The following is a 13,515-nucleotide window of genomic DNA, read 5'->3' on the forward strand; positions in this document are numbered from 1 at the left end:
AAGTTGCAGCTTCCTGGAGCATCTGAATCGTCAGCTATCTTATATAGCAGTAGAGAGGGTGCATTAAAGATGTGATTGTGAGGAGTTTTGATGTTCTCGCAGTCTGGAGACAGTGATACATAAAACTTCAGGGGATGAAATGATGTGTTTTAGTGCAATTCATGCTATAATATGTTGAAAACTAAAGAATAGGCTGAAATAATATGTAAATGGATTACTTGTTAATGTAAAAAGTTATGTAAGGCGTATCCTTTAGTAATGCTAAAGAAAACCCCACAAAGTAAAAAGAAACCAATAAAGTGTGTGTACTGGGGGGGACCCTAAGCTAAAAACCTGTAAATACATCTGATTGGTAGTGTTCTTCGTAATGTATACTGAAATCTTAAGAATGACTCTGTTTCTTCCGCTGTATTTCAATGATCTCTTATTTAAAGGATTAAACTAAGYGTGGAAGCTCTTTAACATCTGCAGCCTCAGTGCTTGGAACTGAATTGAAGGATCCTGTCTGTGAAGGCAGAGCTCTGCCAGAAGACCACATTACAGAGCATTGTTTTATTAGGCATTATTTGTTTATAAATAAACAGTAGCACAGATGCAGCACTTATATAGTGGATGCATTTCCTTATGTTAACTTTATGTATTCCTAAAGGCATAAATATGTTGTTTACAAAATAGGCCTTGTGTTTGCATAAACCATAACAAGTAATGCGTGTAAATCCTCCCATTGCGACAATCTGAGTGTACACTTTGCTTAATAAAAGAACTGCTCTGAGCTGCGCTTTCCACTTCGGTGACACCAGTCATGGTCTTACAGTGAAAGCTCAGTTTTGAACCTGAGGGATTTGGTCCTTTTCTGACGAGTGAAGGATACAGAATATCCCCCTTTCTGGAAAGGTGACAATTGCTATTTGGATGTAAAGTGATGTTTTTGAGAATTGACAAACTTAATGATTTTAATTTTAAAATGCCCTTTAAGAAATGTAGTACCTCTGTCAGACCTGTATCAGACCACTTTCTTTGTCTGAATGACATCAATAGAAGAACATAAAATTTTCAAGGATTTTTTTTTTAAAGAATTAAGAATCATGTGTTGGCTAAAGAAATTATTTTTAGGATTAGTGGCAGTGTTTTGATCATACAACATTTATTTTAAGGAGCCTGAAGAATGCACACTATCAAGAATTCTGTAAGAAACATCTTTTCCAAATTGAAATATCTTACAGTTATCTAAGTAAAGGCTGCTATTAGCAGTCACTGACTTGTAATCAGGCCAGATTATTGTCCTTCAGAATGATTCGTTTCATTTTTTGAGGTGAGTTGAAGGTGCTTCTTGGGAAAAGTAGTCATGACATCAGTTATTCCACAAGCAAAGATATTTTGAAAGAGATATTCTTCATTCATTTTTCYGGTGGGAAATTTTATCCATCAATATCTGTTAAAGTATTTTTACATATTTTATGTAAAATGAACAAAGATCTTTCATCTAAATTTTACTTCTGAGAATCACCAATTCTATTGATCAGAGAAGGCAGGATGAAAAAAAACAGGGAGAAAAGGTGGGAATCAAAAGTGATGTCTTTGCTTCCAGTTACTGGAAAGAAAAAAGAAACAGAAACAACCATCCAAGAATTTTGTCAGGGAGCAGGATAAAAAGATTTTCTGAAAGTGAAGTAAGTTATTGTGTCTGTCTTGCGRTACTTTCTTCTGAGCCACTGTTTGGCAATACACTGGGCTGCACAGAGAGTTGGATAATTTTTGTATTGCTGAATGTTTTTWTTCTAATTTAATGTTTTAAAAAGCCAACAGAAGTGCGTCTCAAAACCAGGCACTACTATAAGTATATCTTATCTAGTATCTTACAGATAAGATTGAAGAGCTCTAAACTTATTTATGGAAAAGTACGATCAAGGAACACAAGCAATTCTATCTGGGAAATGCAAGAGAAYAAAACCAAGGAAGAAATGTAGTTTTTGAACCTTTAACCTTTGAAATTACAWAAGAGAGCATAGTTGTTGTGATTACATGTCATTCTAGAATAAAAGTCTTGTATAGGCAACCCTAAATAAGCAGTTCTGTAGCTTAAAATACTTGGATTTTTTTTCCCCTGAAGTCTCATCTTTTTAAGTTTGAATTTCGTAGATTTGTAAGACTACTATTGGAGGTGAGTGGAGTACTTCTGAACTACTTTATTGTTCAGTTAACAATATATYTACTTAATATTAGCATCCAGTTTAACAAATTTATTGAAGAATGCAAATGCATTTTTTTTAGTGTTGAGATTAGCAGTATTGTGTCAACATGAGCATCATAGAATCACAGAATCAGTAAGGTTGGAAGGGACCTCTGGAGATCATCTAGTCCAACCCCCTGCTCAGCAAGGTCACCTAGAGCATGTTAGACAGGGTTGCATCCAGGCGGGCCTTGAAGATCTCCAGAGAAGGAGACTCCACAAGCTCTCTGGGCAGCCTGGTCCAGTGCTCCGTCACTCTCACAGGGAAGAAATTCCCCCTCACGATCAGGCGGAGCTTCCTGTGCTTCAATTTCTGCCCATTGCCTCTTGTCCTGTCACACGGGGCAACTGAAAAGAGTTTGTCCCTGTCCCCTTGACACCCTCCCTTCAGGTACTTGTACACACTGACAATATCCCCCCTCAGTCTTCTCTTCCCCAGGCTGAAGAGGCCCACCTCTCGCAGCCGTTCCTCATAGGGCAGATGCTCCAGTCCTCGGATCATCTTTGTAGCCCTATATTGGACTCTCTCCAGTAGCTCCATGTCTCTCTTGTCCTGGGGAGCCCAAAACTGGACACAGTCCTCCAGATGAGGCCTCMCCWGRTCTGAGTAGAGGAGCAGGATCACCTCCMTCSACCTGCTGGCAACACTCKTCCCAATRCACCTCAGGATACTGTTGGCCTTCCTGGCCACAAGGGCACATTGCTGGCTCATGGTCAGCTTGTCATCCACCAGCACTCCCAGGTCCTTCTCTGCAGAGCTGCTCTCCAGAAGGTCAGCCCCAGCTTGTACTGGTGCCTGGGGTTATTTTTCCTAGGTGCAGGACTCTCCACTTGCCCTTGTTGAACCTCAGGAGGTTCCTCTCTGCCCAGCTGTCCAGCCTGTCCAGGTCTCTCTGAATGGCAGCACAGCCCTCTGGTGTCTCAGCCACTCCTCCCATCTTGGTATCATCAGCAAACTTGCTGAGGAGGCACTCCATCCCCTCATCCAGGTCACTGACAAATAAGTTGAACAGGATGGGATCCAGTACTGAGCCCTGGGAGACATCGCTAGCCACAGGCCTCCAACTAGACTCCACGCCACTGATGACAACGCTCTGAGCTCTGCCTTTCAGCCAGTTCTCAAGCCACTTCACTGTCCACTTGTCTAACCCACACTTCCTGAGCTTCTCTAGGAGGATGTTATGGGAGACAGTGTCAAAGCCTTGCTGNAGGTCCTTCTCTGCAGAGCTGCTCTCCAGAAGGTCAGCCCCAGCTTGTACTGGTGCCTAGGGTTATTTTTCCTAGGTGCAGGACTCTCCACTTGCCCTTGTTGAACCTCAGGAGGTTCCTCTCCACCCAGCTCTCCAGCCTGTCCAGGTCTCTCTGAATGGCAGCACAGCCCTCTGGTGTCTCAGCCACTCCTCCCAKCTTGGTATCATCAGCAAACTTGCTGAGGAGGCACTCTGTCCCCTCATCCAGGTCACTGACAAATAAGTTGAACAGGATGGGACCCAGGGCTGAGCCCTGGGGGACGCCACTAGCCACAGGCCTCCAACTAGACTCCACGCCACTGATGACAATGCTCTGAGCTCTGCCTTTCAGACAGTTCTCAAGCCACTTCACTGTCCACTTGTCTAACCCACACTTCCTGAGCTTCTCTAGGAGGATGTTATGGGAGACAGTGTCAAAGCCTTGCTGAAGTCAAGGTACACAACATCCACTGCTCTGCCCTCATCTACCCAGCCAGTCATTCCATCACAGAAGGCTAYCAGATTGGTTAAGCARGATTTCCCCTTGGTGATTCCATGCTGGCTACTCCTGATCACCTTCTTTTGCTCCATATATCTGGAGGTGACATCCAGAACGAGCTGTTCCATCACCTTTCCAGGGATGAAGGTGAGGCTGTGACTGGCTTGTAGTTGCCTAGGTCCTGCTTCTTGCCCTTCTTGAAGACTGGAGTGACACTGGCTTTCTTCCAGTCCTCAGGCACCTCTCCAGTTCTCCAGGACCTTTCAAAGATGATGGAGAGCGGCCTGGCAACAACATCCAACAGCTCCCTCAGTACCCATGGGTGCATCCCATCTGGGCCCATGGATTTGTGGATGTCTAGCCTGCCCAGAAGGTCTCTAATCCTATCCTCCTCAGCCAAAGGAAAGCCTTCCCCTCTCCAGACTTTCTCCCTCATATCCCGGCTACAGGATTCCTGGGGGCTGCCCTTAGCAGTGAAGACYGAAGCAAAGAAGGCRTTCAGTAATTCTGCCTTCTCTGTATCCCTTGTCACCAGGGCCCCTGCCCCATTCAGGAGCGGGCCCACATTTTCCCTAGTCCTCATCATTATTACAAATCAACTAATAAACTATTACTGATTYTAATCATTGTTCTTAGGGTGCACCAAATTTGCTAAGTACCATCCAGTTCTGAAAGACGGATTTGGTGTTTTGATCCACCTTAAGAAAAACAAAAACAAATTATAAAAGAAACTTCATATCCACTTAAGGGAGAAAAAAAATCTTTTTTTCCTTCCCAGTATTCCCAAAGATTGAATTTTTAATTAAAATTTCTTTAGTGATGGTTTGTTTACAGCGATAGGAAGTTGTTTTAGTAGCAAAAAGACACTATTTGTAATAGTTAATAAAAACAGCTAAAAAAAATCCAGTGTTGTAGATATAATCTATCTGCTGAAAACAGTGCTTGCTAATCTGTCTAATTCTTTCCCGTACTGCTGCCTTAAAATTTCTTTATCTAGCATTTTTGTTATCATTAAAGGTGACTGCTCATGATGATGATAAAACTGCAGAGTGATGCTCATGAATCTCCTTAGTGTGTTGTGCCTTTCCATGCCTGGGTCAGTGGAACAGCTCCTTTAGCAGGTGTATCAGTTGCCCTTGTTTTCAAGTAGCAAATTTATAGCCCCTAAAGTAATACCTGAACCAGCAAAGTGTTCATTTTTTAAATCTTTTACAAAAATTTTTTTTTGCTGTTTCACTTCTGTTATCTATAACTGGTAATATAATTAAATACTTGTGTAATTTCATTACTTCAGTAGCGTTGGTTATATGTTTAGAAAGTAATCTTCTGGAAAAAGGAAATGGAAAGGTTAGGTGACACAGCTTATTTTCTCTTAACTGAAATTTTAAAAATTAGAAATAATCTTTAGCTGTGATAAGAGGTTAGAAACTGTTTTGGTTTTGACTACTGTTAAGATTTCTGTTGTGTTGCAGTGAACACTGGTTTTAAAGAATGCAGCTACCTAGCTTTGATTCCTAATTGATACGTTCCATATATAAGTCTTTTCTTTACCTTACTGTACTTTTCCATCTCTACTGTTTTTTATTGCCAATACTTATAAACCTTCCTAAAGCTAGACTCCACTGGGGTTAGTTTTGTTGGATCTATGTTGAAAGAATGTAGTTTTCTGTGACTCTTGACTACAGCGCTGCTGGAAAATTTTGTATTTAGATGTCAGTCTGTTTTTGTTCTTTGGGGTTTTTTTGTGTGTGTGTGTGTATTGTGGGTCTTTTTTGTTTTTGGTGGGTATTTTTTGGTACTCCCACTTCTGCATGAAAAATTAAGAAAAAGATTTCAAAAAATAAGAGCTTCGTAACACTTTCCTTATGGGCATGTAGGGCTATACCAAGCGCCTTGTAGCAGAATGATTGCAGAAATGTGGAAGGACTGGGATTGAGACTGGTATGAAAATACCTAGCCATAGATATCACTGTGAATCATCAAGTCTAAGGCTGAAGCTCTTCTCCATCGCAAGGATATTTTGAAAGTGCTGAGGCATGGAGCTATGATGAGCAGAACTGTAAGTTTTTGCGATTCTACCTCAGTACTACATTGACTAAGCAAATAAGAGTCTCAGGAAAAAGTTACCCACCAAGTTCTGATGCATTTTCAATAGGCTACATAGGATTTTCGTACTGGTATGCACAAAGTCCATCCAATGTTCTTCTGAATATTCTAACAGTTTTGTCAACTTGCGTCTAAATTTGTCTTCCTCACAGTAGCAACTGGATGGGTGTTTCTGCTTCTCTGGTCTGCCCAGTACTCAGCGCTTACTGCTTGACTTCCTGAACTGAATATCTGTCCCTTTTTTGGATAAATATGGTCCTCCTCAGAGGTAAACCATCCAGCTACCTCTAACACACGGTTAAGTGATGTTTCTTCTGGTAGAACCACCGTATATCTCGTTTGTCTGGAAAATATTAACATGCTATCTGTACGTGAAGGGCAGAGAGAGGGCTTTTTAGAGATTACTCTTGAGCATCAGTGAAGATGACTATGAAAACCAATTTGAAGAAACTGAAGAAAGAGCTGATTTTTTCAGCAGAAAGTCAGGATTCATCCAAGATCTCAGGATGACTATTACACTGGGGAAATTGGTTCTGGATAGTTGAGGTAGTAGTGTCTGTTACTCTGTTGTTTGCTGTTGTATATATGTACATAGGACATGGAATTGGCAATAAGTAATCTAGTGGTGAAGACAGGTCACCAAGGAGTCTTAAATACTTGCAGATATATATATGTGTGTGTGTGTATATATATGGAGGTATATATATAAAACAATACCTGTATTCTTTGGACGTTAAGGTCAAATTATGGAAGAAGAGTTCTTATTAAAAAAAAAGAGGAAAAAAAACACTTTCAGAAGAGAAATTGCCTTTTGAAGATTTGAAGGAAACATTAAAAAGTAGCTGTGTTTGATGTTTCCTTAAATGTTAACAAGAAACACTGTCTAGGATGTTGATCTCTGCCAGAATATGTGTGAAAGCAGATATTCAAAAGAAACTAACATTTCTTCCAAGAAATTAAAGTAATAAAAACTTGTGGGTTATGGGATGCTTTATTCTGTGTGAGCCACATTGTTAGAAAGGACTCTCAAAAAGCCAGCGGTTCTACTGCTTCGTTCACCACCTGCTTAGAACAGGTATTGCCCCTATGTGGATTTCTTAAAGTGTGGGTGTTCACTACAGCTCTCTCTTTTGCAACCATGAATAGTCATCAAGGGGAATTCCATTGCTAAATAGCATTAGCTCATACATGGATTAAGAAATCAAAATGGATTTTCATAAAGTTGCTGTAAGTAATGTCTTAAGTGAGATATATCTGCATGTCAGCTTCATTTTTTCTAAGAGCTCAAGCGAAGTAAGATCACGCGTTCYGTTTTCTTGGCTTTGTTAAAAGTCTGTTGCTTAAATAGAATAGAAGATTCACATTGAGAGTGAAAAATAGGGTAAAAAGCAATCAGATGTGTTTGTAGTGGAATCTTGTCTTAACAATATTATCTCAAACAGCCTTTTTTGAGCAAGGACTCAATACAGCACCCAGGTATATGAAACTTTAGCCCCAGATGGGGACTTCCATGCTTGTTTGACAAAACACACAATAATTTTGCAGAAGAACTTGAGATGACTCTGATTAGTCAGCTATGTGCCTGGAGTACAATCTAAGCAGAAAATGCACTTTAAAAAGTGAAATTAGGTTGTTATTGTTTTTGCAATTACTCTGTTGCAATTCAGAACTCTTAGCAACATTGATAAAAATCTAAAAATTATCTCAATGGCCTTTTTTGATCTCCCAAGACCTTAGCTGTTCCTAAAAGCAAAATCTGTTTCCAGTGAATACACTAAAATTTATCCTTCCCTAAGAGCATATTTGGCAACTGGCTTGAGACGTTGGTTTTCTTTTAYTATTTAAAAGAGAAAAACCTTAGCGTTACCAGTGCTGCAGATGTGTTTATGCAGAGTTAGCTGTCACCCTCCTAAAACAGCTGCTAGTACTACTAGGAAAGGTTAAAGTGTGTGGGTCTTTTAAACGATGTGATAGATTATGCATCATCCCCTCTTTTTGCGTTGTTAAAATTTGACCCTGGGAAGTTTAGTTTTAATGAAAGTCTCTTTAAACCTGGAAGGGCTTTAATGTGGTAATAATAGTATGGTGCATAAAGAGATAAACAGTGTGATTTTGTAGATGAAATAATTGTATTTTAAATAGAACACTGAGATTTTTGACATCCTGCTGGCTTTTAAGGAGACTAGTTGATTATTAGTAGTTTGAGATTCAGCAGCATTTCACTTTGACTCTAGAGTCTGATTACTGCTACCTGTGGTTCAGGCACAGTCTGTGCAAAATAGTTAATAACATACATAAGTATCATTTCTATTGACTTAGGGCTGATCAGGTTTTTTTGGTCACACAATTTGTTTGTAGACATAGCAGAGTTCAATAGTTGTCTACACAAGCGTGTGCTTTTACCTTGCTGTCTTGCCTTGTTTAGTGATGGGGACAATCTTCTGGCTACAGAGCCCTGTAGCTACGGAACCTTTTTCATTCACTCTTTTATATCTAAGATGAGCAATGAAATGGTTGACCCTTTCTCAAAGGGTCCAGCTGAAGAAATCCCGTGCTTCTCCAGCCAGAAACGTTCATCAGCGGTTAGTTGGGTGCTTCAGTGCAAGGATCTGCAAGGATATTAATACACTGTGTGTGGAACCACGTGGCGATAGACAGGAGAAAACAATATTTCTTCTGTTGCTTATCATTAAGAAAAATGGCTAGATTATGCAATAAAGGTCTCTCTAGTAGTGAAAACCCTTTCTGTGGATARTGTTGCATCAGCATAAAAGGACTTAACACTGGTAAAAATCACTGAAGTAGACTGACCTTAAGGTATCTGAAAATATTAACAGTATTCAAATTGACTGATGATTATTATTTTCAATGATTTTTATGGCTAGGAAGTGTTTTTTTATCAAATTGCAGATTTGGATGATTTATTTAGATTGCATCTTGTGTTTTGCTGTTTGCCATTAATAGAACAAAGAAAACCATAAATTTGTTTTCTAAGAACATTTAAAAAATTGCTAGAAAGCAAATCACTTGTCTTTTTGTGCCTTTTAAATTAAAAAAGGGGCAGCCTTAGAGAACAGTAAAAATCAAGATGATTTAAAATAGTAAATCCAATAGGATGCAGTCAGTGTAATGTTTTTTTTTTTTTTTTNGGTGTATTTCTTCACCTGTATGCCTAATTAAGTTTTAGGAGATCACCAGAAAATAAATATAATTCCTGTGTTCTTTAGAATTTTTGATTTCTCTCTCTCTCTCTCTTTTTTTTTTTTTTTTGCTAGCATTGGAAAGTCAAAATCCAGTTTCATCTGCTTAGTGAGTTTTATCTACTTAGTGAGTTTTATCTTTAGCTTCCTAGTTGTGCAATGTTTTTGTGTCATAAATACAAGAGAATATTTGCTTTCAAGAGCTTTTTTGAAAATTTCAAGTGTGGAAATGTTTCCAAAAGTTAGGTTTTGGAGGGAGAAAAAGAGCAAGTCAAATAAAAGTTGAACCTACTTTTATTTGTATATTGAATGTTTTCAGACCATGTAATTTTCTTTTCCTCTTGTATGTGGAGGACTTGCTACTTTTTCAAGCCTATGCATCAACAGCAGGGGGTAGAGCCTGCTGCAACAGATGTCCAAGGAAAAAACGTTGTTTGAAGACCAGCACCCCAAAGAGATAAAAAGAGAAAGACGGTGAAAGGGGATTACTTGTGATCCTTCCTGACAGGAATTTGGCAAAGCCAAGGAAGTTTGTCAAATCAAAATCGTGAAGGAACAAAGATACATCTATTGCTGTGTTCTTCCTATTGCTGTTTCTCATCCCCACAAAAATTCCATCATTTCCCTGCCATTCCACTTGAAAATATTCCAATAGAGATACTGTACTGGTAGTCCTAAATAGGACAGTCTGTGTAATCAATGCTAGTCAACTACTGATTAAAAAAAATATATATACATATATATTTATAAATATATAAAAGAAAAAAGAACAAGAAAAGCATGTTCCAGTGAACTTAAATATGCTTATTTCAAAGATAGGTAAATATAAAAATATTTCAAAGACAAAGTACTTGTGTTGCTAAACTGATGGTAGTAATGTCTCTCTTTTTTCCAGTACCCTGAGGTTTAGGACTCTTATGAGGATGAAAGTGGTCCAGAGTCTTTTTTTTTTTTTTTTTTTTTTTTTTTTTTTTTTTTTTTTTACTATTCTTGACAGAATGGGAATCATATCTTCTAACTTGGAAGAAAAAGTCCTGGTCCTACCTAAATGTTGTACAATCCGTGAATTCCCTTCAGTCTGTCTTGTTAAAAGTTTTTTTACTTTAATTAAAATACATGGCTATTTCTTACAGACAGAGCTATGTATGTGATGGAGATCATATCTCTATACAATGCATTGAAGTAGTAAGTTAAAAAAAGGGGGGGGTGGAACTAGCAGAACTGTCACAGAACATGTGTTTAAAGTGTGTGAAATGCTGTGCATTTTTCCTGGTCACCTGCAAGGAATAGACTAGCCCCTAGGATGCTCCCAGGTCTGCTGACCTTTTTGGGGTCCACAGCACGCTGGAAGATCCTGATGCAGAGTATAGAATGAAAAACAGAATGGAAATCTGTTTTATTTGGATAGGAAATTACCCCTGCTCATCTCTAGTACCCAAGGGAGGACCAGGGTTCTCAAAACTGTGTTGGGGAATGGAAAAGAACGGAGGAAGGTGATACTCTGAGTAGGCAGTGTTTGGTCTCTTTAGAGATGCTGCTGTTTTGCGGCACCAACTGATTCTGGAAGTTCTTACTTCCTTTTACTATGCTTTGAACTTGTTTAAAATGGAGCTGCTCCTTCAAATGAGAAGAAAAGAGAATCAGTTTGGCGCGTATGATTTTCATCTGTCTTTCCTACTCTTCAAGCTTGCATCTCAAGAACGTCAGTGAGTAGAGCAGGGCCGTGGTGAGGCAGAAGGCGCCGACGGGAATGGGGAAGCTGCTGGGCGCTGTCCTGCTCTCTCGTTGGCATGGTGCATGGTCTTGTGGGTCCCAGTTTCTGTGTTCTCCATATACAAAACAGGAAGAAATAAATTTTACACTGGCTGTCGATTGCTTTCAGCTTTACTGAGGGAAAGTACTGCGTAAGTTAGTATATCACTGACTGCGTGAATGCTACTGAATCTGTAGCACTTTTTCTCCACCTCAACGTCAGTTTGGGACACAGAGGATAAACAACAGGTTCCTTCATTTTTCCATGGCTCTGCCTAGGCTCCAGAACCTCAGGCCAGGGTGATATGCTGCAGATGCTTTTCACAGACCAGATTAAGGGTTGACGAAGTAGCAGGGCCTCATGCAGGCATCCCACTGTGCTCCTGAAACTGGAATTTCATTCCTTGTAGGGATCTGTATGGCCTTGCACTTTAAGTTATTTTCTTAAGGTAAAAAGGAGAGCTTTAAGAACTTTGGAAAGAAGGGAGGTAATATTAATATTAAATTCTTATTAATATGTAGTGCTTAATGTATAGCTAAAGAGCTAATGATATTTAATGTACATCATCTGAGGAATATGTGTAAGTCTCCTAAGATGTATTATAAACTAAGAGGAAGAGGTACARTTTTTCACAAATGTTTTCACTGAGATTGTTTTAAGTCAGTTAAAGTTGCCTTTGAGAGTAGAGTTGTGCTAAAAAGAGAGAGGAGAGACGGAAAAAGGAAACCCCAAAACARGGTCCTGCTCAGTCTAGGGTTTCAGGAAAGAGAGGAAAAGGTCTAGTTAGCCACAGCCAGATGCATTGTTAAAAGTTCATACTATCACTTTGACATTTAGAGTAGGACTCAGTGTCTTTGTAAATTCCTCTTCGTATTACCAGCGTAGGTCTCTGAGCTCAGACCATTTCACAAACCATAACATTTTTTAGTGAGTGATTGATCTGTATTATGTGTCCTCGCCATCAGAAGAATCTTGGGATGTTGCTTGTATAAACTGTAATACAATCTGATCCTGGGCATTTAGTTACGGACTTTCATAGACCTATTGGCGATACTCAATCCTCCTGGATTTGGGAATAAGGCTTATCTGATACCATTAAAAAAAGAAGGGGAAAAAAAAAGAAGAAAAAAAAAAAGCCCCTCATTTTCTCTGTTCCCCACTTAAATAACCCAACACATCTGGTAACACTGTAGGATCATTGTCCTTTCAGTTCCTCTGCAGCTCGTATTGCTACAATATTTCTTCAGTATCTGGCTTCCTAAAGGGCAACATGATTTTTCTTTTTTTTAGGCTGTTTTTATAGGTCTTGCAAATTAACCCATATGCATTGCAAGAAAAAACATGACTTCTAATCAGCACCATCTCTACAGTTAGCGCGTGTTTTGTGTATATGAATATGTATATGAAACAGTATTTTAAAAAAAACACCTTTCTGCTGGTACTTAAAACTAGCATACAGTGTGTTCTTATTATCAAATAAAATATGCCTAAATGCTAAAATATCTTTCTGTTAGGAGTTTTATCATTTCACTTTTTGTCTTCAGTTACAAGAATGGTAAAAATTGAAACTAAATCTTTTAATTCAATAAGAACTAGGCTGATTTTTTAGGAAGCAAACAGTGGAATCAGATATGGAATCGTATGCATAGGAAATTAAACATTCAAGAAATTAAAACTTTCTGAGCAACTACAGGGGTAGCCTTAAGGTGTGCTTACTTGAAATGGCTGCATTTAATTTTACAATAAATCTGAGTATTTTGTTCCAGTTGAGACAGTTCATGTGCATGGCTCGAAGTTGTACAGTAGTTCCAGTGAGACCATGGAATGCTTGTTTTACATTCTGGATCAAGTTCAGATTTTTAGGCTTCGCTTGAATAAAATAAAAAGTCTGAACCCTGAAGATAATACAGATTGATAAATCTGATTTAAACATTCCCGTGTTGCAGACTTTCAGTGTATGTGGTACAGCTGAGCCTCAGGCCATGCACTAAATACATCCACAGTGCATTCCCAGAACACTCGAATACCAAATGATCACATTTGAAAGGTTACCTTTCTATGGATTCTGACTTTTCCGTATTAGCCACGAAGATCAGAATTTTAACAGCTCCCAACGAGAGGTATTGTGAAGTATTTACTTGGCAGAGAAAAAACGAAACAAAACAGAAAACCCAGATGAGGTGCTGTCTCATATTCATGAACTGGGATTTATTAGCTCTGGGGATGTGCTTCTGAGAATACACTCCATAGTTCACACTTTAAAAAGAAAAAAAATACTTGTTTTCATTTACTTTAACTTAAAACTTAGATAGAAGAAATACTTTAGTGGAGGTTGTAGTAAGGAGACAGAATCTGCCTCTTCCTCATGCTTGTGCTGGAAAATATCCTGGTGACACTTGCAGATCGCCCTCTGCAATGAAAGTCAGTGAACCAGCTCTCTGGAAATCTGGCAATAGCTTTGTTAGTAAATTTGGTAGTAATTAAAGATGTAAGGTTTT

The 13,515-nt window shown here is 38.9% G+C and overlaps 1 protein-coding gene across 1 annotated transcript in view; it reads left to right on the plus strand.

The window, feature by feature from the left end:
• PDSS2 (decaprenyl diphosphate synthase subunit 2) overlaps positions 1-13,515 on the plus strand; it is a 125,732-nt gene that overhangs the window by 85,227 nt on the left and 26,990 nt on the right. The window lies entirely within an intron of this gene.

The sequence above is a fragment of the Rhea americana genome, unplaced genomic scaffold, assembly GCF_003343005.1.
Source record: "Rhea americana isolate MKP2758 unplaced genomic scaffold, rheAme1 scaffold_25, whole genome shotgun sequence".
NCBI lineage: Eukaryota > Metazoa > Chordata > Aves > Rheiformes > Rheidae > Rhea > Rhea americana.